This window comes from Phalacrocorax aristotelis, chromosome 1 (assembly GCF_949628215.1).
Source record: "Phalacrocorax aristotelis chromosome 1, bGulAri2.1, whole genome shotgun sequence".
NCBI classification, from domain to species: Eukaryota; Metazoa; Chordata; class Aves; order Suliformes; family Phalacrocoracidae; genus Phalacrocorax; species Phalacrocorax aristotelis.
Window position 1 is genome coordinate 139,411,453 of NC_134276.1, and position 23,189 is coordinate 139,434,641.

The window sequence follows — 23,189 nt, forward strand, 5'->3', positions numbered from 1 at the left end:
TTACAGTCCCTTCTGGTCCAGCACCTCACTGACAGCTCAGCGCATTTCAGGTGGTATAAGGTAAAGACACTTTTTCCAGTTTCCCACTACCCCATCCTTAAACCAGTTTGGTTTAGGATGCTGTAGGCTGTGATCTGCCCTGAGTGCCAAGGATATGTTTCAGAGCCTGGTAGTCAGCATAGCATGGCAGGGTTTGAGTATATTCCTCTTTTCTCCCAGCCTTTTCAATCAGACAGTAAGTAGAGTTTGCCTAAGAGACACTGAGCCAAAATTTCCTTTAAGCAAGTTTTAATTAATCCCTTTATTTTCTATAAGAAAAAACCCCCACACCACAAAATGTTTAAGTTTCTGGATTAATAGTGAAATATGAGATAGGCATAGACTAAAACATCATATATAGCTGACTCTGGAAAGTATTTTCATGCTTGAATTATCATTGGACCGGTAGCCTTTGGCATCAACTGTGCAAAATAAAGCCAATATCTAATAAAACCGAAGACCATCTTAAGGCACTGCATTAATACAAACCAGCCTCTGGTACACTTCCTTCAATACAACACCGCAATACAACTGACCATACCCTTGACAACTCCAGGAGCCTGTGGTGGGGCAGCTACACCCTGTGTTGAACTCAGGGCTTATTCCAAGTGTGGGCAAAGCCTCGGGCTGGGGTGAAAATCAGCTTGGGAAGCGCCAGTGCAAACCCTATAGGCCTGCATGGAACTCAAGCAGCGTACAGATCCTTCACCAAACGGGTGAATTTATTCCCTCAGCAGTTCTGTGGTTCTGGCAAACGAGAACACCACCATACACATCTGGGGATGTGTATGATGCACTGGCACTAGCACTGCCACAAATTTCCCACCCACAGAAGAGCGTTTTCCTGATGTCACTGAGCTGTTTCACGTGCTTATGTTACCTGCAACTGTATATTCCGTTTGTGCATACTTCTGCATATTTACATTTCACTGCTGCCAGCACATCGAGGGAGGTGATCCTCCCCCTCTACTCCGCTCTGGTGAGACGCCACCTGGAGTTCTGCATCCAGCTCTGGGAGCTCCAGTTCAAGACAGACATGGACCTGTTAGAGTGGGTCCAGATGAAGGCTACAGAAATGGTCAGAAGGCTGGAACATCTGTCCTATGAAGAAAGGCTGAGAGAGTTTAGGTTTTTCAGCCTGGAGAAGAGAAGACTCCAGGGAGGCCATATTGTGGCCTTTCAATATATAAAGGGGGCTTGGAAGAAAGACAGAGGCAGGCTTTTTACTGGAGCCTGTAGTGATGGGACAAGGGACAATGGTTTTAAACTGAAAGAAGGTAGGCTTAGATTGGACATACGGAAGACATTTTTTACAATGAGGTGGTGAGGCACGGGAACAGGTTGCCCAGAGAAGCTGGATGCTGCATCCCTGGAAGTGTTCAAGGCTGGGTTGGACGGAGCTTTGAGCAACCTGATCCAGTGGAAGATGTCCCTGCCAACAGCAGGGGGTTTGGACTAGGTGATCTTTGAAGGTCCCTTCCAACCCAAACCATTCTGTGGTTCATTCTGTGATTCTGTTTAATGACTAATTACTTCATATGCATTGAAAGAGTTCCAGTAACTTTCTAAGTGTGTTCTTCACACATGTTGATAAAAGGATTTGTTTAGATGCACAGCTGAGATGGATGCACAGTTAACACAGCTCAACTGGCAGAGGCGAACTCGCTGTGGTGTATCTCAGACCAAGGGAAAGTCTTCATTCCTCCTGTTTGCTGCTGACATTTGAAGCGGTATGAACATATCCTTGTGTAAGTGTGGCTAGGGTTTTTATTTCCTTTGTAGAATGGAATACTTTCATGAGCCTCAGGTAAGAAATATGTACAGTGTTCTTATACACTTGACTCACTGCAGCTAATAGTTGTGACGGCAAAAATGTCTTCGAGTGGGAAGCATGGGACTGGAAACCACAAGCTGAATGAAACCATTTGAAACAAGAGGCTCAGAGGCCGATGCAGTTGCAGTTACAGTGTGTGTTGGTTAGTTATCCTCACAGGTCAAACAGAATAAATTCTTTGATCAGGATTTCTCCAGAATAGCAGAATTTTAGCAAGATTTCCAGTCAGAGAAAAATACTGTTCCAGAATAAAAAGCACCCCAAAACGAGCTGAACTGCTATGCTTTGCGCAGCTACTAGATGCTAGGGAAAGCCTTGGTGGATAACACAGATGGCAGATCTATAAGCCTCAATAATTAAAAGATTAAGAATTTATCGTTTTGTGTCAAATTAGGATAATAAATCCCAAAGGAATATGTGGAATAAAATCCGTGACTTCCTGAGGAAGAAGCATGGTTTCTGAATTTTGGGATATCCATTTTGTGCAGTCCTTTGGGACTTTCTACTTTTTTTTTAACATTAACAATAAAAGCTGCTTTTTGCATTTAAGTTAAAACTAACCATCTGTGTGCATAGGGTCTTTTCCTCTGAGACAGAGATACTGGGTTTCCAATCTTCCTACTTCTCTGGCATTTGTTAGTCCATTAATCATCAGACTTAACACTCCTATAGTGCTGTAAATCTCCAAAACTCCCTGCCACCATTATGGCCTTCGTTTTGTAAATGAATTTAAGTGGCTGGATCACTGGGCTTGGGAAGAATCCCATAGAAAACAGCAGGGCCTCCTGAAAATGTACGTGGGTCTGAGGCCTGAGGTACAGTCCTTCCCGGTAACAGCGTTGTCCTCTACACTTTTTTCCAGCTGGAAACTCTAAGATGTAGGTGATGGCAGGGAAGAGCATCCATCTGTGACGTTTGGAACCTCTGGTCACTCAAGAGGGAAAAAGGAAGCCTTTACTGAGCATTAGAACTTGTTTCACTGTCCTTTAAAACTGGATCTAAGGCTCTTTGGTAGGGTTATTTAATGACATTGTTTACCTAGAAACTGACACAGAATGCTTGTAGCGCCTCGTTCCCCATAGAAGCTGGTAAGGGGTTTCCCACTGAAATTATTTCAGTTTTGCTGAATACCTGAAAAAAATCCTTGAAGGGGGTTATGGGATTGAAATGAAATGTCTTTTTCCCCCCAAATCAAATTGCTGTATTTTATCTCTTTGGACTAACATATGTTCAGACATATGTTTTCTGTTACATTGATGTATAACTGCCTTGCCTGGTGTTGCTTTGCTTCATGGGAGCTGTAGTTTAGGCCCCATTTTGTGCCCTGGTTTTGGCTTCCGGAGAACAGCGTCTCCCCTCTGGTTGGGCTGGTCGGGAGGTATATGGGAGCTATATGGGGCAATGTGTAAACACAGTTCAGTAAAATACTTAGTTTTGCTTTGAATCAAAATATTTTATTCAATGAAAAATTGTCTTCAGCTCTCCCTCCCAAGCTGGGAGAAAACAAGATACTGAAATAGCAGAAGTTCCTGCAATACAGAAGCTCTGTTTTTCACTTGTTTCAATTCCCATTCTATGCCCAAAGGTGCTGTGCCTTGTTGCTGCTGCTTCTTTCAGTACAACATTAATTACATTTCATCTTCAGGGTGAAGAGGGATACATACTCCAGAGTTTAAGGGCTTTTTTTTTTTTTTTTGAGAAATTATGATGGGTTTTGACGTTTGTTAAGTGTTCAAGACATGAAGTCTCACTTTCAGAAATAACTTACAGCCTGCACTGCTCAACAAACTGAAAACAGAAATTAAGGTCCAATTAGTTATTTGGAGAAGACTTTCTAATTGACCTAATTAGTAGAATATCAGGTGTAGGTCAATTCTGTGCTGAAGTGTCAAACCTCTTGATAGCTATGGTGAGAACTCTTTGAATTTCAAAGTGACTTTCAAGTTATTTTAAACAGAAATGTGTGTGTCTATATGTAAGAAGAATACTGTATTTTAATTTTTTTCATAACTGACAGCTCCTAGGGTTTCCTCGTGTCACTGTTTCTCAGAGGGTTGTACAATTTTGGTGGGGTTTGGTGTGGTTTTGTTTTCTTAAAAGGTGGTTAAAAATGAGACTTGCAACAAGTTCTACTCACTGAATAGAGATGCTGAAAATGTTGAAGAGATTTTCTGAAAGCTGCCTGAGATCAGCTTTATAATAGATTCTTTAGATAAAAAAAATAAATCCAGGTTTTAAATAAGCATTGCTTTTATGGTTGAAGCAATTTAGCCTCACATCTTACAGAAGCATGGCTCAATCCATCTTTGGACATTAAGGAAATAAAGTTCAAAGATTCACTATAAAATATTTTAAATTCGCCTCTTTGGATCAAAAGCATATAGAATTTGTCAGTAAGAACAATGCTATTAACCAAGTCAGGCTGCTACCAGTTTTCATACCAATCATTTATATTCAAGTAATATTTATCATGTGCTGAATGCTGTCCGTACACACAGGAGGATGCTTGTCCTCTTCTGAAAATCTTGCAGTCACTGGCAAAGAAAAAAGCATTTTATTTGCTGAAGGCTGAATAGGCCCTTCAAACATCTGCATGTTGTTAAACATCCCAGAAAATAATAATGGCTATAAAAACAAAGTAATGAGCTGTAGTTTCCTCCGTACCTGGCTTTAAAGACACAGGCCCACTTCCCCACAGTCACTGAACCTTTTGTTTTTAAAGATCAACCTCTTCATTCTGGAGCTAGCAAGTGACTTATTTTTGTACTTGTATCACAGCAGAGAGAAAAGAGCAGCTTGCTAATAGCTTTTATTTGGACTGCAGTCACTGCAGCCTGACTAAGATCTTCTATTGCATTTCTTCGTCTCAGGAGGAGGAACACCTGGCTCCCCACATCCAAGCACAGTCCCAGCTGCTGCTTTCCTGCTCCATCAACAGACATTTCTGTGCCAGTAGGACTGACAGGATTGGTTTTCTAATGACAGCATTTCCCTAATGCCTTTTACATTCTGCCTAGTAAACCTTTTGGAATAATAAGATGGATTCAACCCATTTGTGACAGAAGGGAGGATCATATGGGGGACCTGGAGGGGAAGGAAGGAAGCAAGAACCCAAATTGCTGCCTGTTTAATAACTGGACAAAAAGCGTACACCATACAGCATTGTTTTATTTAGGTTTGGCACAGTGATTTCAGTCATGCAGCTATCTTGCCACTGTTGCAATGATGCCGTGTCAATGACTGCTTACACATCACCGAAATTCACCTGTATCACCTTCTGTAGCAACCAGCAATCCTTGACACAAAACCTTGGCAGATGAGACAAAAAAGAAGTGTAGCATGCGTTCACAGAGGTCACACAACGTATTGGAGACAGAAACAGTACCACCCCCCTGAGCTTAGCATATTTGCTGATACCTCTGCCGCAGCTCCCTACAGCAGAGCAGGGTTGATTACTGTGTGAATGAGGAAAGCTGCTGGAAGCTGCTGGACTGCTAGCCCTAATCACAGCCCCAGGGCAACATGACAAATAGCATCTTTTACCACTTTACTAGACACAGTGGCCAATAATTTGACAAGTAAAAATTGATTTTCCTCTTACAAACTCCATATGAGCAGCCTGGACATTAATGAACCGTTACATTTCTCATCCCTTTCTCGTCTGAGAATTCACCAGGAATTTCCCCTTCTTCCCCCACCGACAAACTGGCTCTAGCACTGCCTATCTGCAGCTTTAAGGATCTCTGTACCACTGCTAATGAGAAAAAGGCAGTCAAATTCTAAATGGGGTGTAACTTAACTAATTTTTTCTCTTCTTCTTCTTCTTCTTCTTCTTTAGTTTGTCCTAAAGCAGGTGCTGTTATCTCCTGAGGTCTTTAAGGAAATGTGCTGTGGTGACTCAAGGCAGGACTAGTCTCAGCTGCCTGTTGTGCCCTCTGCTGGAGTTCAGGAACTGGAGGGAGGCTGGGAAGTAGTTTGGATGCTCCACCCAGGAGAGTGGATTTTGTCTCATTCAGGGAATTTCAAGGTAGAATCCCTGGGAATCAGCTGTGAAGCAGAAAGATGCTCAGGAGATCTGGCTGATTTATGAAGAGAAGTTCTGGAGATCTCAGGGACACATCATCCCATTGTTGAGGAAGACAAGGAATTTTGCAAGATGCATTTTATGCTCTGACAAAAGAGAACATATAAAAGCATTGCTTAGGTACTTGGACACAAAACACAGAAAGCCAAACCTCAGCTTGAGATGAAGCCAGCAATGGGCATTAAGGAAATGGATGGTTATGTGGGTGAGGAGACAGTGGTGGAGATACCTTTACTTCAGTGAGGCTGCCCTATAGTGTCTCCTACAGCATTCTCATTTGGAAGGTGAGGAAGTACGGGGTAAACAAAAGGACTGCTGGGTAAATTGGCTGAATTGCCAGACTCAAAGGATAGTGACCAGCAGCTTATCACCTGACTTGTGGCTGGTAATGGGTAGCCCAGGAGTCAATATTGGGGTTGATACTGTTCAACACCTTTAGCAGTGACTGGGAGGAGAACATAGTGTACTCCCTCGGCATCTCTGCAGGTAACACCATAGAAGGGAAAGTGGCAGAGACAAATGGCAGAGCCTCAATCCAGAGAGACCTCAAGAAAAGGACCAAAAAAGACCCATTGTGGGACTTCAGTAAGGACTCATGTGAAGTTCCACACTGTGACAGAATTGCCCTATGTATCAGCAACTGGCTGAGCAGCAATTCTGCTGAAGAAGACCTGGGTGGATGCCCAGTTGAATATGAGCTGACAGGGTGCTCTCACTGCAAGCAAGGCAAACTGAACAGTAGGTCACATTAAGAGGAACATGGCCAGCAGACTGCAGTAAGTTCCTATCTCCTCCTGCTCAGTGCAGCTGAGCCCATACTTTGAACAGTATGTCCAAAGAAGAATGTGGGAAAAATGAAGAGGGTCCAGCAGAAGGCTACCGGATGGTAAGGGGCCTTGAGCTCATGTCCTATGAAAAGAAACAGTGAGATGGACACATTTAGTCTAGCAAGGAGGAGGCTAAGATGTTGTCTAACGGCTGCCCACAAAGTACTTGAAAGGCAGAACCAAACCCTTCTCAATAGTGATTGAACTGAATAGTGAGTGTGCTGTAGCTGTACCAATCTTCCATCCTGCTTCCTGGATAGACCTTGGGCCTATGTTATAGCCTTGTCTCTGGCCTTACCTCCTCACCAGGCTTTCTGGATGGAGCCTGGAGCTGGTTCATCACATCACCTGATTGGGGGCCTTTAAGGGACACTGTTCGTGTCCTGTAGGACTGTGCTGGAGGGATGGGTGTATGAGGGCACTGCTTGTGCTGTGGTGACCCTCAGCTCCTGGTTTGTCTTTCCTTGTGGAGCAGTTTCTTTCCCTACCCCTTTTTGCTCCTTGACATTTCATGGCCATCTGATTTCAAGGCCGGAATTGACCAATTATATTATATACTCAGACCTTCCCTTCAGCGCAGGGAATAAGCCTTTACCTGGTTGAACCTCTGACACTAATAGCCTTTGACTGACTGAGTGTATCTACCAGGAAAGCACATGCTTCTGGGGCTTTCTTTGCTTCAGGTGTTTCCCTTGGTTAAACCTAAGGTGATGATCAAATCATGTTGGATTTCTATTTGGAACTTTTAACACTTTTACTTACTGAATGGCTGTATTACAAAATATTTTGTATTTTAAATTATATCTATTACAGATGATTTATGCTTGGTTTAAGTCTTGCAGCTTCATGCTATAGCTTATTTTGTGGTTAAAAAAACACTCACACAAAATCTTACTCAGTAGCTGTTGCAGCAATTGAGTGTGGAGCATTGTGAGCAGTCCTTATTCTTTGGTGAGAGTGAATCTCGATGGCCAGCAATTGTTTAAATGTAACATTAACTATTTGGCTGCTGATCAAAGGTGTTTGAAAGGGGAGGGAATCTGCAATTTTCGAAAGCAGAATCAATCTGCTCTGAGACAACTTTTATTTTGACGTCATGAAGCACTGATGCCCGAGGAAATTTAGTCACTTCTCTTTTCTTTTCTATGTGTCCCAGAAAAACAGAAGAGAGCATCACAGAGACAAATGAAGAAACAATCACTCCTCCAGAAAATGGTAAGGTACCCCCGTCCTGCCACCTCCCTGTCTATGCCCTCTTATGAGGATCTTCAAAACTGATTTAATTCACAGGCAGAGCCCAGGACAGCAACCCAATGTTTGTTTCTCTTCATAAAGTGTGGCTTTATAAGTTCTATTTCCCTTGTTTTCCATAGTGACTCTGCAGCATGGTGTGCTAGACACCAGCCTTGTGCACCACAGCAAGGCAATAGATTGATTTCTTCGGTAAGAATACCACCTTTGGAAGCTGAATTGCACCCAAGGCCTTTGCAGTTTCTCTCTCAGACCTGGCAGTAGCTCCCTGTCTCATTTATTAGTCTCATCTACAGCCCGAGCATGGTGGGGCAGTACCTCAGGGTTGCCTTTCAGGGGGCTATCTCCTGACTGGTCACCCCAGCTCACTGTGCCAGGCTCCCACCCAGCACCCGCGAGGTGAGGAGCGGGACAGGAAGGATTCTCAGTTTTGGGGTGGGAGGTCCCTTTCTTTGGGGATGTCCTCTGTCCATTGGGGGGGGTTACCTTGTCAGACAGCCTCAGCTGACAGCACTATGTTTCGTAAGTGTTCATGCGATTGGTAAAATTCTTAGAAAGACCAACATAACCTTTGAGTGCTTTATTTCACCGTTTACCAAGGGGACGTGGCCGCTTTGATGGCTCACTGAATGTCAGGAGGACTCGGTAAAGCTGGACTTGGGCTCCCAAGGATTTGTTTGGGGTTTGGTTTTTTTAACATTTTTAATTTTTAAATGTTGGGGTTTTTTTTTAAACAAATTAATTTTCAAATTTAACTGACTCGGGAGAGGCCCCCGCGTCCCGCGGCGCCAGTGGCGCCGTGCCGGCGCGATCGGCCGCGGCGGCCGCTGGGCTCGGGGGCCCCGCGCTCGTTCCCCGGTGCAGCCCGACCCCGGAGGCCCCGCCGAGGCCCCGCCGGCACCGGGGCCTTCCCCGGGGCCTTCGCCGGGCGGCTGTGGCGGCGGCGGCGGGCTTTGGGCAGGATTCGCTATCCCGGCACGGCGGGATAGCCAAGGCTCCAGTCAAGGCTCCGCAGCCCGGTGCTGGATGGGGGAAGCTGAAGTGTCTGAAAGGGGCCGCTCGACGCCGCAGGGTCGTTTTGGGGAGGAGGCAGGTGTCTGGGGTGGTCGGTCACTTGCGAGTGGAAGGTGGTGCTTTTCTGCTCCACAGAGGACAGCGCGCGTCTGCCTTGTGCCACATCACGCAGGTCCTGGCCCCACCACTGCCCCCTGCCCCTCTGGAGATCCACAGAGAAACAGGGCATTTCCCTCTCAACTGGATCGCATCCAGCAACCAGTGGAGAAAGATGTGTGGGACACACTGTATGGTGGGTCTGCTTTAGAAGTCAGGCTTTGCCTTTGATGCTATTTGCTATTGGGAGAGGGGAGAGGAAGGGAGAAGAGGTGCTTTTCTTTCTTAATTGGAAAGAAAACTTCACCATGTTTTACAGGTACGCAGACCCACAGTCTGCTTTTCCAGCCCCTCTGCTCCTGCTCTCACACGCCGTGGTCGTGGCTGCCACCACCTGCTGTCCATTCAAGCCTTGTGCTTTGCTGGCGTCGCCTATTTTAGTTTAAAGCCTCACACCACAGATTTCCTAGGATCAAATTTTACCTTTCTCAACACCTTTCCCTTTATCCCCCCCAGGCAGTTTCCACCAAGCTGGAGCAGTTGATCAGTCACCAACATAAAGGCCCTTCCTTGAAGGATGGCAGAGCAGAGAAGCCATGTGGAAAAGCAGGCCCAGAGGGGTTTGCACTGTTCCTTCACAGCCCACCACATGGTGTTCCCTCGTCCTTGCCGGAGAGCTCGTGAAGTGTCCTACGTCAGCCCATTTCAGAACAGCTTGATCTTGCTCTAAAGTGTTTATGCAATGCAGTTTCCTCTGGCATACAGAACCTGATGGGTGTTTGCCTGGAGCGGGATGTCCAGCAGTGTGAGATGAGCAATGAATGTTGTTTTTTTCTCTTACTCTGAGCAGTGGTTAGTGTCTGCCTATGCTCTAGTTTCACTGTCAGTCCACCTGGTGTCACTGCCACCAAGAAGAGCAGCCCACTCCTTGCCTCTCACCCCCCACTTGCTGGCACTATCTTTTGTGTGAAGCGTATCAGGGATCAGATCCAGCTGAGAGCCAGAAAAAAAAGGGAGGGGGGGAATGTTAGTTTTCAATGGGATCAATTCCTTGCTCTAAACACTTGAATAACCAAAACAGAGGACTTGGCCTGGGCACACGAACAAACAGCGTGGGCAAGGAGGGAACACAGTGTCCCCATCAGCTAAAACTGCTCCTGGAAACCTGTGTGTTAAAAGATACCTCAGGGGCTCTTGATGTGAAAGTTGTTAAGACACAATCTTCCACATCTAGACATTTCTAGACTTAGCCAGTGAGGTAGAATTGGTGGAGCTGGTAGTGGTGATAGCAACACACATTCATAAAGTGTTTTTTTCCTTGAAATACATATTCACAACTCTTTTGAAAGAGAAAGCAAGAAAGCAAGAAAGGAAGGGAGAAAGAAAGGAATGGAGAAAGAAAGGAAGGGAGAAAGGAAGAGAGAAAGGAAGGGAGGAAGGAAGGGAGAAAGGAGAGAGAAAGGAAGAGAGGAAGGAAGAGAGGAAGAGAGGAAGAGAGGAAGAGAGAGAGGAAGAGAAAGGAAGAGAGAGAAAGGAAGAAAGAAAGGAAGAAAGAAAGGAAGAAAGAAAGGAAGAAAGAAAGAAAGAAAGAAAGAAAGAAAGAAAGAAAGAAAGAAAGAAAGAAAGAAAGAAAGAAAGAAAGAAAGAGAAAGAAAGAAAGAAAGAAAGAAAGAAAGAAAGAAAGAAAGAAAGAAAGAAGAAAGAAGAAGAAAGAAGAGAAAGAAAGAAAGAAAGAAAGAAAGAAGAAAGAAAGAAGAAAGAAAGAAAGAAAGAAGAAAGAAAGAAAGAAAGAAAGAAAGAAAGAAAGAAAGAAAGAAAGAAAGAAAGAAGAAAGAAAGAAAGAAAGAAAGAAAAGAGAAGAGGAGAAAGAGAGAAAGAGAGAAAAGAAAGAAAGAAAGAAAGAAAGAAAGAAAGAAAGAAAGAAAGAAAGAAAGAAAGAAAGAAAGAAGAAAGAAAGAAAGAAAGAAAGAAAGAAAGAAAGAAAGAAAGAAAGAAAAAGACAAAAAGAAAGAAAGAGAAGAAAGACCCCAAACAAAAACCCCAAACATGACAGTTGGTTAAATATGGCCATTCTATTCCTGGATTGTTTTTCTAGTGCTGCACCATTAAATGGAGAAGACTTTTCCACTTCCCTTTCCCCCTTCCCCTTCCTGTGGCAACATACGGATGGACCTTAAAGGGAGAGAGAGGGGAAAGGTGCCCTGTTGATTCCTGTGAAGATTCTGCTTTTGTTCTTTCCTTGTTACTAGATTATAAGACGAGAACAGATGTTTCTTCTCTTTATAATGCACTGTATGGCCTGTCTAAACATAAGGAAAACGGCACTTCTGCAGGCAGTCCCAAGTTTCATCCAAGGCTGAAGACATCTTTGTCATGAGATAGTTGCATTGTGGTAGATACTTTAATGAGACCTGCATCCAAAGACCCACAACATCACAGTTTAGGATTTAGTTGGCTTCTGTTTCCATTATAAACTTACAATTTCCAAGATTCTCTAAAATTATTAAATGAATGAGTGAAAAGGGGGAGGGAGGCGTATGTGTTCATCTGCCTGCCTGTCTTTCCTGCATGCAAAACAAAAGCATGCCCTTTTGTTTCAGAAGAGTTTGCTGGAGATCTATGTATGAGCCAGTGGTTCCTGTGTAGGGAATACCTTTTGCGGGAGATTAAGTGCTTTATCTCATGAGTGAGAATGTAAGTAGTTTTCAAGGAGCGAAAGCAGCCAGGTAATGTTTGCTGCTGAAATTTTGTTACAATCATTTTTAAGTGGCTCCCTGACATAGCCCTCCTTGGGCTGACAGGAGTACCACAGTGGGCACTGGTTTTGTGACTAGAAATGCTGAAGACACGTGGATATTGGCAGATGGGAAACACTGAGTATCACTTGGCCAGAGTCGTCAGTGCACTGGTAGGAGAAATCCAAGTCCAAATTAATATGCTTATTTAAACAGTTATGCAAAAGTTAAACCTTGAAAGCATTCACACAAACAGTCAATCATGTTTCTCATTTAGCAGTTGCATTTCTCCACAGGACATTCCTGAAAGTTTGCAGGGAAATAGCTTTGGCTTTTATTTAGAGCTAATTTTTGCTAACAAAAATAACCTTTGTGCTTTCTCTTGCTTACCCATAAGTCTGCAATATCTTGACTCCTGAGCACCAGCTGGGTTAATGCAATAACATTTCTTACCGAAACAGCTGATAGTGGCCAGGTGCTACTCTGACTAGTGCTCGATGCCAGTGACCCTCTCCCCTCATCTCGGCATTTTTGGATGGCAGTTGTACATCCCCAGAGGCCAAGCCATAGAAGCTAATTCACTGCCCAAGGCATCTGCTCCTTGGCAAGCTCCGTCGGCATCTGCATAGGTGGCTCTGCATTCCTTTTCTTTCTGTCACGTGGCCAGGTACCTGGGGGCGCAGTGGGGGACCTGCTTTGCTGGTTTTTTTTTTTATTTTCTTTTGGTTTTCTGGAGCTTTCTGAATAAACAGAGAGGTGTTTTCTTTATAAGGAATTGACTGTACATCCCATATGTCCCTCTATTGTTCATGCTGGGATAATCTGCATTGAAACAGGATCTTTGTTTCCGGCACCCGTGTCTCTCTGCCTGTACGCAGGCTGAAGTCATACCCCTCTCCAGGCGTCCTTAATGTTGGTTACTCTAGAAGCAATTGTGTTTTTTGTAGGCAGCTGTTTATAATTTCAGGTCTATGAGGGAATGAGTGACAAATTTAAAGAAACAAAGCTACTTGGGAGACTTTACCCTATTTGCTGGAAAGGAGTAAGGAAAGTTTGGGGAAAATAAAACAGCTGGAAGGCAGGGAGGCATCACAAGAAGTGGGTAGTTGCAAAATGAACCTTATAAGGGAATAGCTGCTGGGCCTCACCACATTTAGAGGACTAGACCTAGAAAGGCATACTAGATGTTTGTGTTTTGCACCAGCTTGAGGCAGGAAGCAGGATGAAACAGTTCTGCAGCTCCTGTAATAAGCTATGAGGTGGATAAACCATGTGCTATTTGGTTTTTGTAAGGAATGGAAAAAAGAAGTCCCCCCCAGTTGTCATTTGCCAGCAGGATGGCAGCATTCACCTTTCTTCCCCTTTCCCCAGGCTCATCTTCTGCCAAACAACTTTTCTCCCTGCCTCTGAGGATCAGCTCCCCTCGTTTTCACTGCAGGTTACACACAGTCCTTTTCGTGAGGTGACGGGTGGCATAGGATGTTGGGGTTTTGTGCTTAATGTGTTTTATCTGCTGCTCTTTGCTTCCCAGTGAGTGTTCCTCCAGGTTTCCCAGTGTTGCTGCCCTGGTGTGGGATCTTCACAGGCTGCAGTCCCTCAAGGTTGTCCCTGCCCCAGTGTGGGTTGCCTTCTTGACCACCCATGCGCCCAACATTATCTCCCTCCATTTTCTCCTAATGTTTCTCTTCATATATCTCCTCACACGTCTTCTCCATGTTCTTCCTGCATCTCTTCACCAGTCTCCAAACACATCTCCTCACTTAACTCCTCTCCTAATGGCTGCCATTCACGCATAAATATGTTTGAGTGGAGGCACCACATGCTCCTTTGTTTGGGGTTTTGACTCACCATGTGCTGGTCCCGTCTGTTTCAAAGCCACAGGAGGCAGCTATGACTGGCCTAGGGCAGTTCATGGCCTCCACCCACACAGGTCACCCCCCTGCCACTGAAGACCTGCCGCTTTTGCCCAGTGCGCCTCCTTTCACCAAACCCTGCCAGTTTTGCCCAATATACCTCCTTTTCGACTCTGCCCATCTCCTCAGTGCACTGCTGCCTTCTGTCTCTAGCTTATCCCAGGTTTTACTTGCAAAGAATGTTACTTTTAAAGTACTGATGGCTATCTGGCATGAGTTACATATGAGGAAAAAAAGTAGGTTTTTCTTTTCCCCAGTAAACCCTTGATCCTGGAATCACATGATTAAACTTCCACTATATTTTTAATGTAAACTCATAACCCTTGTGCTTAAAGAGAAAATCTTGAAAATGTAAACTGTAGAAGGCAAATTAAAAAAAGAAATATGATGGGAATTATTTTTGTCTCTTAGCTATTGGAGCCAATTCATAATGTGTAAGCCCTAAGGGTTTGCAATACCATGGAAGGAGCTGCTTCTCTGTTGTGTCCATATCTGCAAAACTATAATAACCTCTGTAACTCTTTTGTGCTACTTCCCTACCAAATATGTTAGTTTACATTTCAGCACATTTTTGTCTGCTTAGGTCACAGCCTACAGTGATCTACAAACTAACTACTAGTCAAACGGGTACGTGCACAGTGGTAAGAATGGACTTGCTGCAAAGCATCATCTGCAGCGTTAAAGAAAAACCTGGATTTAAAAGAAAAACTGTCACTGATGTTGCCCTTTATAGAGAGTATCATGGGAAATGAAAATGCTCAGAATCTCTGAAAGTATGAGCTGTTAATTTTGAGTCTCTTCTGCAAGACATTTTTCTTAAGAAATACCTAGCTCTGCATTTCCCCCATAACACTATCTTTACCTTTCTTCAACAAGTCAAAAAATTTCTTATTGTGCTTGTCAAGCATAACTCATCTGTACCTCATTCAGGGAGATATCACTCATTTCAGTTCTGTAGTTTATTAACTTCAAGACAGCCAAACCTGTCATCTTTTAATGCTAAAAGCTATTTACATCAGAAACTGTTGATGAAGAAATTAGTTTCCATGCCAGGGGTGACCACAGCTATACTTTAGACTCCCTGCAAGCATTGAAAGGGCTGGTTTAAGTTCGTGTTTTGTCCCTGAGGTTTTTGTAACATGTTGGAGCCTTGACTATCCAACCAGTATACACCTAAAGTCTACATGCTGTAGTAGTATATATAACTGTACCCGTGTATAAAGGAGGAGACGTGTCACAGGCTTCTTACTACTGCTCCTTTTTGCTGGAGGGAAAAGCACCATAGCTCAGATTGGGGCCTTGCAGAAGATCATCAACATGAGGGTAAGTCTTCCTGAATGGACATGATGTTGTCAGATTTTCCCTGCTCTTCCCTGGAGAGTTGTTATGACTATACCTGTGGAAGCAGCCTCCGGACAAAGAGGATTTGCTTTCCTTTATTCACTATTTAAAGCCAACCTGAAGGGATATTTACTTGTGATAGCCACAGGGGTGCGGCAGCCTCACCTGGTGTTTCTCTTAGGTTCCTTGGCCCTCAGCCTCTGTACACCTTCAAACTGCAACACAACCCTTTCCTGCAGATGTGAGGGGAAATTTGGAAAGATAGATGTGAAGGCATGGAGAAGGGCGGCTGGAGCAGAATTCAGCTAAGCTGCTGCAAGACCACTTTGAAACAGTTTCAGCACGTTCACCCAGTGAGATACATCTGTGTAGTTCATCTGGAAGTGCAGAGGGGAAATTCAAGCTTTAAGCCTAAGCCTGGAGCTGTGTGCTGTGTGCAAGTAAGCAAGGTGTGCTTTTGAAGGGTGGAGAAACTATCTTGAAAGGTTATGTATGAAAATGTAGCTGTCCAGGGCTAAAATTGCCGCTTCTGGTCAAGGCTATATGCATTTTAAGGTGTTCTTAAAGTTGAGAAATTTGATTTGCATGGTTTAAGGAATTTGTGTGTTCTCAGTCTTCCATGAACTGACTTAAAACCAGTACAATCCTGAGGTATAAACAAGACGCCCTGACAAACAGATCATTAGTTTCAGCTTCTGGAGTCAATTAAATATGGAAAATAATCTGGGTGCTCCTATAAAAACAGAAAAAGTATGCAAGGGCATTCTTTGGAAACTTTGGGAAGCTGAAGTCAGACTTGTGACTTCTGAAGCCCTGATTCATGGTTCCTGGATGTGTGGGATTGCTGATGTGGTCAAAGACTTGACCCTTAAACTGTGAAAGGCAAGTCACATCCTGGCGGGGCTCTGTGATGAGGCATCTCTTGCTCGTGCAGTGTATTGGAAGCCCAGATCTACATTCCCAATGTATGTTTATCTGGGGGAGAGAGGTGTCCCCAGTTTAAGTCTCTTTTAACACCACGATAGCTATGAAAGCAACTCACTCCTTCCTCACCACCCATCTTCCATGTAGACATTGCAGCAACATGCTGTTATTTTCTCCCCTTTCTGGGACTCGGCTGCAGATGTCACCTGGATCTTCCACGTTATTGCCGATGCCCGGGCTGCTCCCAAGCAGCAGTCATCAGAGGAGGACTTTATTTCCAGGGGCAGTTAAGTGACTAACCCACGATCAAACGGCAGGGCAGTAGCGGAGGCAGGAACTGAAATCAGGTCTTCTGACTCAAGTTTCTCTTGGCTGCAGTCTCCGGGTTCGACGGCAGAATTCATTTGTGCTGTAAGTTTCAGCAGTTGCTGAGACAAAACTTCATTTTCTTTCCCCAAGATACCATATCTATGTCATCCTGTTCTCTGCCTACTAGGAAGCAGCTTCTTAGCATTTGACTTTAAAAAGGGAAGGCAAGCAAGAGATGTTTCTGAGTGGTTGTGCTCTTTTGATCGATGAGAGAGGTGAGCCAGAGTGTGTTCCAGTGACCTCCTGCTATATAAAAGTTTGGCCTGCCTGACAGGACTTCTGGCTGCTGAGTAGCTGTGAGTCACGGCCTTTACTGCTTGGATCCGATGCGGATTTTTACATCAGACGCTGCGGAAACGAGGTGGCCTCTCAAATATTTGCATTGCTTGGCAAGCTAGGGTAAACGGGGGTGGATTCAGGAAGTTCTGGCAAGGGCAAGCACAGCTGGTGTTAAGGTCTTTGCAGGGCTCCTTTGTGTGTGTGCATATGTGTGTGTGTGTTTGTAGGAAAATAGTGAGGCCCCTTGATTTTTTTCCAGCCAGGGTTCCTGGGAAAGGATGAGTAATCTGGAGATTTCCTGTGACTTTTGGAGTGAAGAAAAAAAACATGTTGCCTTTTGGGGGAATCTTCTTGGATCTTCCACCATCCCAGTTTTTCCCTGAGCGGCACAGAAAACCTCTCCTCTGGACTCAGCACTGCTTTGTTTATCACTGCTCAGCGGCCAGCGGATACTGCTCAAGAGGAATGTGAGCTGTGCTGTGCAAATACTGTTCTCTTCCCTTGTTTGCCAGGAAAACCCAGGATCTGAACTGTAGAATTCCTATTGCCTCCTTGTGCCTGTGCTTTGGGAACTGAACTCCATGTAGGGCACTGGTAGCAGTGGTCAAGGTGTGCCTGGCGGGGATGCGGGGAGCGTTTCCCTTTCATGTCTGAGCATCAGCTCTGTGAGGGAGGGACTATGTGGCCACAGAGTGTTTTGCAGAGCATCTAGCATGGCTGGGTTCAGGTTCACAACTGAGTCAGCTGGGTGCTGCTGCAGTGCAAATAAGTAAATTGTAATGACAGAAGAGATGTGGGGGTTTCCTGTTGGCTGAGGAAGAAAGGAGTGAGGTGCCTCAGCTCTGAGGTTATTACTATTTATTATTTGACTTGCAGTACTGCCTGCAGAATGCCTTCAGGGACAAGGGCTCTGTCGCGCGAGACACATGTACACAGCAAAGGCAGAGCCATTCCCCACCCTGAAAAAGGGCGTTCTCCAACTGAGCTGGGTTGTTTGAGCTCTTTAGAGAGCAGGAATACTGTGATGATACAAAGGCCAGAGGCTAAAGCGAGGGGTGTTGCTGCAACCAAGAGCCACGCGTAGGCAGGTTAGGCATCAGGTGTAGGTCCAAAGGACTTGCTTCTATTATTTCTAGACACTAGTCACCAATATTTGGCCACAACTTTCTCTAACTAGTATTTCTTGATGTGTGCTTAGCCATTTTATGTTCTGAGTGCTTTACAAATATTATGTAATTAGGAAAATAACTCTCTATTTGCACAGGCAATTGCACAACCACATGTTCAAAATTCAGCCTTTGGAAATGTAGCCTCAACTGAAATTTCCTTATCTCCTCCAAACTCTCCCAGCTGCTCTTCCCAAAATGATTTTTAATCCCCTCAACCCCATAACTGACTGTGATGATGGTAATAAAATGGATACAGCCTGGGCAGATAAACTGCTTGCCTCTGCAGTGTAAAATAAATGGAAAGTAAGGGCTGGTAGGGAGTACGTGTTTCGGATTACAGTGCCAGTCTGTTTGCTAAATATGCTGGCTTTTAGTAGAAGAAAATCAGTACAAAACAAAGAGCCGCATCCCCCAGTGCCTGGTCTCCAGTTGCTGACAATAGAACCGAGGGCTCAGAAGCAACCCACGTCATTGCTTCGCTTTCTCACAAGCCTCAGTGTTGTGCCAGGCTGGGGCCAGGGAAGGATTTAGCCCTATGACTGCCTGTACCAAGTTCAAGCCACTGGCACAAAGCTCAAGACTTATCTCCCTACCCAAATCCAGGGTATTTATGTTTGGCTTTTTTTTTTTCCCCCTCTCTCTTTCAAAGGTTAAATGGTTCCCACAGGGTGCAAGAAAGGGTTATTGAAAGCAGCAGGTCCACTTCTGAATATTGCACTTCTGGTAAATCTCTGATCCAGCATCTAGCGGTTAACCACCGATACAGGAAATGACATTTAGCATTTTATCACTCAGCCAGAAATGGAAGAACAAGGCAAGTCTGTATGTGGTGAAGATGGATCGTTGCCTGCTACCTTCCCCTTAAAGGCATATCATGCCATTTAAAAGGAAATGTTTTTTGAGCCGGGACTTTTTTCTCTCTTTGTGTACTTTTCTGCTTAAGGCAGACTAAAAACCTGGAAAACAAATCCCCTTCTTACCCCCTCCCTGAGGTTTTGCCTGTTAAAATAGGGGTGATGGCCTTATAAACAACTTAAATCCTCTTTCCTGCTCTTTTGTGTCTTTTGGAAGTGTATCCCAGGCCCTGGAGGAAGCTGGGGGGGATGCGGGGCGGGGGGGAGAAACCGGTCATGGAAAATTTAGGTTTCAGTAGATGGCACTCTCTGCTCTGACTCAGGGCTCAGCCTGTCCCTGGCATGATGTGCTGTTTGGTGGAGGGGATCGTGAGCAAATGTGCTAAAACGGCAAAGGAAGAAAAGAAAACAGTAAAAAAAAAATCAAAATATGGGGCCGGAACTTCAGCAAGTATAAATTGTTGTGGTTTATTGATTTGAGTGTAGCTGCATTGGTTTACAGCAACGAGCACCTGCCTATTGTCAGCACAGGCTAACCGCAGCGGCCGTGCTTTCTGTCTGAGCTGCTAAAACTTCGTCTGATTACAGAGTGCATATTCAGGAAGCAAGCGAGCTCCAAAATGAAATTGTATGTCACAGTCCAACTAAATCTCAAAAGGCTGCCAAATCTGCCTATATAAACGTGAACAGTTTCAGATGTTTTCATCATACATACCGGGGTGAAAAAAAAAAAAGGAAGCAGTGAGGCAGTTTCCTCCTGTCAATAGGATATGGGGGCAAATGCTTTGGTATTTGGTATTTGGTATTTGGTATAAATGTTCTGGAGGCCATTTTCACCTAATGACACAGTGTGAAATGTTTTCCAAAGAAAGAGCTTCACAGATTGCCAAAACTTTCCCGGAAGTGAGCACAGAAACACATTTGAAAGAAACATATTAAAGCTAGGGCAGCCCTCTTGATCTGTGGGACTCCATAACACTATTTTCATGCGCCCAAGAGCCGCAAGAAGCAAATGCTTCCAAGAGCCAACTGCGGTGGTGGCAGCAGAGACCTCCATGAGAAGTTCAAAGGCTTCTAATAAGGGCAGCTCTCCAGAAGTCCTGCTGCAATCTGGCTTGGCTGGAAGTGAAGCTGGATGACGGGGTGAACACTTGGATGCTGGAAAGTTGGCTTGCTCAGTCCTGCAGCAAAGGTCTTGGATCCCACTAGCCAAAACCTACTAGCACAGTCCTGTAGTTTAAGCACCATCTCGCTCAAACTGCTTGAGAGCCATCCTTGCAACATCACTCTGGTAGATCAGGTAGAGGAAATCAGAATGTCTGTGACCTAGAGACAAGCTCAGAGTTGTGTTCAGGTGGAGGTCTGATGTGTACTGGCGTGAACTGGAAATGGAGAGTAAGGATCTGCCGTAAAACGGTCAGTGGACATCAAAAATGGGTAAAAGAGAAAAGCGAAGTTCCAGCTCTCAGCACACTCACTGTTCAGTTAGAGTGTTGGTTCTTCAGCCTCCTGCTAATTTTCATTTTCGTTTGAGGAAACTTGATTGAATGAGGAATGCAAAGTGAGAAAGCTGTGGAAGCTGCTTGGAGCATGCAGATGAGGACCCTGCTGAAATACACATGCGTCAGCCACAAAGAGGGAAGATGCACGTGCATGCAGGGAAACAGATTCTCAGCCCTTAACACTGTGTGTTTTTGATACTGTTGTGATGTATTCTGTACATCTGAAAGCCCACCCTGCTAAGGGGTCCTGGTCTGTGTAGAAAAATCTCTTCTCTCCAGCCTTGCAAAGAAGTTGGACACTGGTCCTGCCAGAAAGTCTGCAGAGACTTAAGCAGGTCTTTGGCCTCCCTGAATATTTGCCAGCAAACCACAACTGGCAGGATCAGAGCCTTGAGCTACACCTTGGGAAGTGCTACTATTTATCTCTGCACTTGATTGCACCCAATTACTTGCTAAGAAAACGTTCTTTGAAAAAAGATCTGGAGCTGGCTCCTTCTCTCATTGTGACTCTGCCAGCTGCCATCCCCAAAGCTATTTTTAATCAGGCAAGCTTCCCCATCCCTGCCAAAAAACCTCATAATAATTAATAACAATAATACGAAGGTAGCCTGGATAAGTGAATTGTGCTGGCTCTATAAATCAGCAGCCAAGGCTGCTAGGGAAGATCAGTGCTGCATTGTTAATGTGCTGTCTTCCATTTTGCTATAGCCTTGGCCTCCTGGTTCACACTCAGTCCCTTTACATTGTTGTGCCGCTGGTCTCCGCGCTGCCTGTCGCAGGTAGGCTGGCAGATGGGCACAAGCACCTCCGCACAGCATGTTGCTTTGATCCGTCTCATTGCGGATGTGAGGTGGGTATGAATGATCCCGCTTACGTGCCCGTCATGCTGCACTGCGAAGTTCATTAATTCTGTGAGCTGCAAGATGACAGAGAGATGCACCTAAAGTAGGCTTGGTGGTTAGGTTAATTCTCGGCACTGTCATGTTGCAGCCTCTGGTGTGATTATTTGCCTGCAGGCATGTGCGTCCCTGTGCTGTGATCCTGTCAGAAGTTAAGCCGTGTTGGGCTGGATCAGAGTGTGGACAGGAAGCCTCCAAGGACAGGCTGCTGAAGCCATTTCAGGCAGTGATCCCATTAAGCGGTAGGTGGTACTGTGCACTCTGCCAGCACCTCCACAGCGCGGTGTGGGGGAGATGCTAGGCTGCTGAAGGTTTTCCTGCCCGGGTGCAAGCTGATGTTGCTTTGCCCACATGTGGTAAAAAAACATTTCCTGGTGATTTTATTAACAAAAAAAAAAAGAAGGAAAAAAAAAAAAAGTGTAGGAGCACGAGTCCAAAGGTACTGTCCTGGCCGATTCTCAGGCTGGGTGTCTGTGTTTGGTTTGCTTCTGTATAGACTTCCTGCTGGTCTACATATTTCTCCTCAATGCTGGCTCCAAACTGATAGCGTTGCTCTTCGGCTATTATGCTCTACTCCAGAGCTGGAGGCCTCCACTGGTAAGGAGCTGCACAGTTTTAAGGGTTCTGGAAGGAAAGATAAATAAGAAATTGAAAAAGAAGAGGAAAAGATAGGAAAGAAGTAAATGAGCAAACCACCCCACCACCTCCAGCATAAAACCAGTCCCCCAGAAGCATGTGACTGCTTCACAGTCAGCAAGGATTACTTTCCCAGGCCCCTTGGGCTGGCATGCTCATCTCCTGGGGAGAAAAGCACTGAAGGTTCTCCGTCAGTGCCTCAGCCAGCAAGGGCACTGTGGAGATCACCTAGAAGAAAAAAGTGTGAAAGCAGGGACAGCAGGACAGCAGCCTGAGGAGAGCCCTGGGGGGCCCTGGGGAAAGGGAAGGAGGGAAGGAGAAAGCTGGCTCCTATTTTGCTTGCCTGTAAATCTCACGTCCTTAGGATCCTTTTTCTCAGTGTGCCTGTGAAATTGAACTGAAAGCAGTGTCATTTCTGAACTTGCTGCCTGGCGGTGGCCAACTCGCTGCAAAAATCTGTTCGGCTGGCCATGAGGAAGCGCACCGTGAGAGCTTCATTGAAGCCCAGCCTCCTCTGGGCTCCGAGACTTGCGCCACGAATGACAAACAGAAGAGAGTGCACGTGTTTTACACAGATGCTTTCTTTTATACATAGACCTCTCTTCCCACACACACAAAAAAAGAAAAAAAAAAAAAGAAAGAAGATGAAAAATCAATAAAGCCACTACTTTTTGCTTCCTTCTCAAGAATAATTGCCAAGGTGATGCTCACAGGACCCTGTCAGGTGATAAAGGAGAGGCAGGTGGCAAGCTACGAGTAACGGTGCTCATCAGATAGACCACGGCAAGGCAAAGCAGCAAAAGTCCCTCTGCCTGCCAGCTGGGGAAGCAGCTACCTCTGGAACTGTGTGCCCAGAAAACTTACTTTGTTCTCCTGCCCAGGGTTTCTTATTGTAATCTATGACACAAGTACAGACCTATTTCAGGCAGTGGTTTTAACTTAAATGGGTGAATATCCATATATTTTCCACTGGAATTGTATTGCTGTGAACAGTAAAATTGAGCTGCTTACCCTGGACCACTCTGAAGCTACCCATGGCTCTCCCCTAGGCTCAGCCAGACAGTAGCCACTGAGGTACGGTACATCTGCGCTGCTGGGGCTGCAGATTGGAGCACTTTCAGGAGTGGCTCTGAAGAGACCGTGCTACGAATCTGCTGGTGTGTGGCCACGTGGATCTCCCTGCCACCCAGGTATCTCATTAGCATCTCAGCACTGCATTGCCACTTCTACACTGCTAGCAGGAACCAAATGCAAAGCTAGTTTCAGTATATGCATACAGCTGACAAATTGCACCATAGTCATACCAAGCATGTGATTTGCTCTGTGCCTGTGCATAATCTCTCCTTAAAGGTGCTACTTGTTTGCGGGAAGTAATACCTGAAGGGTTTTCAGGCTGGAGACCTAGCGTTGTAATTATTCTGAG

The 23,189-nt window shown here is 45.1% G+C and overlaps 1 long non-coding RNA gene across 2 annotated transcripts in view; it reads left to right on the top strand.

Moving 5' to 3' along the window:
• Positions 1–16,456: 16,456 nt before the first annotated feature.
• Positions 16,457–23,189, top strand: part of LOC142065704 (uncharacterized) — a 31,139-nt gene continuing 24,406 nt past the window's right edge. The window contains exons 1-2 of one of the 2 annotated variants that reach the window (XR_012663507.1): positions 16,472–16,788; positions 21,248–21,372. This is a non-coding gene — a long non-coding RNA (uncharacterized LOC142065704). Of the gene's footprint in view, positions 16,789–21,247; positions 21,373–23,189 lie in introns of both variants that reach the window. The other variant, XR_012663506.1, reaches the window with a different exon arrangement.